Source organism: Phoca vitulina, unplaced genomic scaffold (assembly GCF_004348235.1).
Source record: "Phoca vitulina isolate PV1807 unplaced genomic scaffold, GSC_HSeal_1.0 scaffold29, whole genome shotgun sequence".
In the NCBI taxonomy this organism is placed as follows: Eukaryota; Metazoa; Chordata; class Mammalia; order Carnivora; family Phocidae; genus Phoca; species Phoca vitulina.
Genome location: NW_022589732.1, coordinates 4,282,419 through 4,287,411, shown reverse-complemented (window position 1 = coordinate 4,287,411; position 4,993 = coordinate 4,282,419). Strand labels below are relative to the sequence as shown.

The window sequence follows — 4,993 nt, the reverse complement described above, 5'->3', positions numbered from 1 at the left end:
CAACCTAAATGATTATGCGGCTTTTTTCTTTTTTGGTCTATTAATATGGTGGCTTACATACAGTAATTGCTTTTATTTTATTCTATTAAAATTTTTAAAAATTGTGTTAAAATACCCATAACACAACATTTACTATTTCAGCCATTTTTAAGTGTGTAGCTCACTGTCATTAAGTACCTTATTGTGCAACCAATACCACCATCAATCTCAAGAATGTTTTTCATGCTCGCAATTTATTTTTATTCTCACACTTTACCAACCTTTCCCTCTCCCTCAGACCTCTGATATCATTTCCCTTCCACTGGATAATTTCCTTTAGCATTTCCTTTAGAGCAGGTCTGCTTATGACACATCCTTTTGGTTTTTCTACATTGAGAAATGTTACTTCACTCTCATTCTTGACAGTAGAACAGTCACTGGATAGAATATTTTCACTGGTTATTAATTTGGAGTTGACTCTTTTTTTCTTTCAGCCCTTTAAAATGTTTTATCACTCTCTTCTGGCCTCCCTGGTTTCTGATGAGAAATCTGCCACCATTCATATCCTGTCCATCTATATGAGATATACTGGTTTCCTCTGACTGATTTCAGGATTGTTCTTTGTCTTTTGCTTTCAGCCATTTGATGATGCCGTGTTTGGAGATGGACTTCTTTGAGTTTATTCCTTTTGGAATTTACTGAGCTTCTTGAATTAAAAAAAATGTGTCTTTTGTCAGATTTAGAAGGTTTTCAGCTATTATTCCATCAAATAATTTTTCTACTCCATGCTCTTTCTTCTCCTTTTCTGAGAGTCTGATGATACAACATTGATGTTAGAGCTTTTGGTATTTCCCACGGTTCCCGGAAGCTCTGTTCATTTTTAAAATCTTTTTCTTCTGTGCTGTTAATAGTGCATGTTTTACATTGATCTATTTCTCCTCTATCATTTCTGTTCTACTATTGAGCCCATCCAGTGAATTTCTCAGTTTGGACATCTTATTTTTCACTTTTGAAGTATCCATTTGGTTCTCCTTAGTATCTTTTATTTCTTCACTGAGATAGTCTACCTTTCTGTTTCAAGAGCATTTAGCCTTCTTTCTTACAGATAATCTGTGTCATCTCAGAGTTAACACCTGTTCATTGTGTTTTCTTGAGAGTTAAGATTTCCCTGGGTTTTCTCTCTCTCTCTCTGCTCCCCTCTCCTAAATAACTCTGGATTGAGTCCTAGGCATTTAGAATGTTATGTTATGAGATTCTAAATCTTGTTTAAGTCCTGAGGGAAAGGACTTTTTTGTTTTAGCAGGCAATTGTCCAGGTTCCGTTCAAGCCACATGTTTTAACTTGCTTTCTAAGGGCGATGTTTCCAGTATCAGTTCAATTTCAAAGTGTTTTCAATGTTATTCAGTCCCACATGTGTACCTTCCAGTGGCCAGTCTGGCACCTGGGGTGTGGTCTAACCTGTCAGGGAGTCTTCTAATCCTATGGAATGTTCAGATCCATGTACGTGCATATCAAAGGTAAGCCCAGTATTCATATATAATGTTAGGGAATTACTCTTGATTTCCCTTCTCTCTGCAATCTCACCATTATGTTTCAACTCACTGGGACTTCCAGCCAGAAAATTGAATCTTTACTTTTTCTACTCTGTAGGGTACTTCTTATGACTAGCGCTAAGTAGTAGGAGGACAGAGAAAGAAAACAAAACAAAACAAAAAACAGGAACAAAAACAAAAATCACTGCTACTGCTTTATTGCTTGGGGTTTGGAAAAGGAGAAAATAGGGGCAAAACCCGGATTGTTCTCCACTCTCAGTTTCATAGAATCTCCTTTTCCCTGCCTTTTGAAACAGAAATCTAAAGCTTCTCTTAGATCTCTTCCTGACAACAGCCAGGATGCCTTTCAGATTTGGGGCTGCATTTGAGTCCAGGCTCTGTGATACTGGAGGAAAAAACTGGTAAATTCACCTGTTTGGGTTAAATTTCAAATTCAGGTCTTATTCCTCAATCTTCATGTTGTTATATTTATTTATTTATTTATTTATTCATTTATTTATTTATCAGAGAGAGAGAGCACACAAGCAGGGGGAGCGGCAGGCAGAGGGAGAAGCAGGCTCCCTGCTGAGCTCGATCCCAGAACCCTGAGCTCATGACCCAAGCGGAGGCAGATGCTTAACCAGTTGAGCCTCCCAGGCATCCCTGCCATTTATTTTTTAAAGGTTTCACATAGCTGTCTCATGCAATCAGTCCAGGACTTTTAGTTGCATTCAGCAGAAGAGATGGGGTGCAGTGTGTTTATTCCATCTTTCTTAGACTGGAACCCTAAGTCTTTTAAAGTTATCTTCAAGTGTGCATTATTTTCATTTCATCTGGAGTGATTTTATGGCCTAATTGTTGATTTTGTTGGCTGTCCTTCGTTTTCTAATAGGCTATAAATGAAAACAGTCTTGGTGTCAATTTTTCCACTTACTGTTCCATGACCTTAAGTAAATTACTTATTTAAACTCTGTATCAGTAAACTTATCTATAAGATAGGGACACAGGCTGGAAGAGGAGGAGGAGGATGGGAGGAGGGGCAGGGGAAGGGGGGAGGGGGGAGAGAAAGGAGTAATCAGAAGGCTATTGCAGTAGTCCTGGAAAAAAAATAACAGTGGTTTGAACCAGGGTATTAGTGGTGGTAACATGGAGAGCCTCTTTGGCTTTCCTCCATCCTATATTCATAGTCTATTCATCCTAATGTTCAAGATGAATAAGAGGATGTGGTCCAAAAAAAAAAAGGGGGAAAAAAACCTAGTGTTTCAGTTCTTTTTTTCAGCTGCCTCAAAAACAACCTTGATTTATGTTAAGTTTTAGTATGAGGAACTGGGTTGGTTTGCTCTACAGAAAGCTCAAGGGTGGGGCAGAAGGGGCTGGAGATAGGATAGTGTCTTCAAAAGGCTAAGGAAACACTGTCTATGAGACGAAACACCAAATATATGATAAACAAGCAGGTGGGCACAAATAGAACTACAGGAAAGACATTATTAGGAGTTAGTTTGGCTTAATACCAGGATGAACTTTATAATTATTAAAACTGGAATGAGCAGTTTTGGGCATGGGAAAATATTGGTTGTAGGATGATAGTGCTTTTGACAATATATAAATTTTGGTATTTTTCCCGCTTACACTAGCTTCGTCTTCTTCATTTTGTTCAAACAGATTTGTGGAAGCAGCTTAAGTCAGTGACAGCCATTTTGCATGAGAATTGATTTTACTCTGTCTTTCCACCCTTGTTTCTTAAAGCATAATTTCTTAAGTGCTTACGCAAAGTACCAGGCCCTGTGCTAAGTACTCTAGATGCATTATCTTATTGTATTTTCACAATATTTTGAGAAACCTAATATCATTATCATCATTGTGCACATGAAAAAACAAGGCTTGGCTCTCTGCTTCTCCCTGTTCGACAGACAGCCGCATCTTCTGGTGCAGCGCCAGCCGCGTCCCTGAGACCCGATGGTGAAGGTTGGAGTGAATGGATTTGGCTGTATTGGGCGCCTGGTCACCAGTGCTGCTTTTAACTCTGGCAAAGTGGATATTGTCACCATCAGTGACCCCTTCATTGACCTCAAGTACATGGTCTACATGTTCCAGTATGATTCCACCCATGGCAAATTCCATGGCATAGTCAAGGCTGAGAACGGGAAGCTTGTCATCAATGGAAAGTCCATCTCCATCTTCCAGGAGCGAGATCCCGCCAACATCAAATGGGGTGATGCTGGTGCTGAGTATATTGTGGAGTCCACTGGGGTCTTCACCACCATGGAGAAGGCTGGGGCTCACTTGAAGGGTGGGGCCAAGAGGGTCATCATCTCTGTTCCCTCTGCCAATGCCCCCATGTTCGTGATGGGTGTAAACCATGAGAAGTATGACAACTCCCTCAAGATTGTCAGCAATGCCTCCTGTACCACCAACTGCTTGGCTCCTCTGGCCAAGGTCATCCATGACAACTTCGGCATCATGGAGAGACTCATGACCACCGTCCATGCCATCACTGCCACCCAGAAGACTGTGGATGGCCCCTCTGGGAAGCTGTGGTGCGACGGCTGAGGGGCTACCCAGAACATCATCCCTGCTTCCATTGGCGCTGCCAAGGCTGTGGGCAAGGTCATCCCTGAGCTGAATGGGAAGCTCACTGGCATGGCCTTCCGTGTCCCCAACCCCAACGTGTCCGTCGTGAATCTGACCTGCCACCTGGAGAAAGCTGCCAAATACGACGACATCAAGAAGGTGGTGAAGCAGGCGTCAGAGGGCCCCCTCAAGGGCATCCTGGGGTACACTGAGGAGGACCAGGTTGTCTCCTGCGACTTTAACAGTGACACCCACTCCTCCAACTTTGATGCCGGGGCTGGCATTGCTCTCAACGACCATTTTGTCAAGCTCCTTTCCTGGTATGACAATGAATTTGGCTACAGCAACCAGGTGGTGGACCTTATGGTCCACATGGCCTCCAAGGAGTAAGAGCCCCCTGGACCACCAGCCCGAGCGAGAGCAAGAGGAAGAGAGAGGCCCTCAGCTGCTGGGGAGTCCCTGCCCCAACTTACCCCCAAAACACTGAGAATCTCCCAACCTCCACCGTTTGCATCCCAGACCCCCTGAAGAAGGGGAGGGGCTTGGGGAGCCCTACCTTGTCATGTACCATCAATAAAGTATACTGTACCCAGCCAAAAAAAAAAAAAAAAAAAAAAACAAGGCTTGGAGATGTAATAATCTACTTGAGTTCACATAACGATGTAGGCAGAATGATCATCCCCCAAAGATATCCACGTCCCAACTCCTGGAAACTGTGAATATGTTACCTTACATAACAAAGGGAACTTGCAGGTGTAATGAAGTTAAAGATCTTGAGATGGGAAGATCATCCCGGATTATCCAGATAATCCAGGGCCCAGTATAATCACATGTGTCCTTAAAATAGAAGGTCAGGGTCAGAGAAAATATAACTACAGAAGCAGAATCAGAGAGAGATTTAAAGACACTAC

General features: G+C 42.3%; 1 pseudogene; it reads left to right on the top strand.

Annotated features, from left to right (window-relative positions):
• Positions 1–3,436: 3,436 nt before the first annotated feature.
• Positions 3,437–4,586, top strand: LOC116644312 (annotated as a pseudogene).
• The last annotated feature ends 407 nt before the right edge of the window (positions 4,587–4,993 follow it).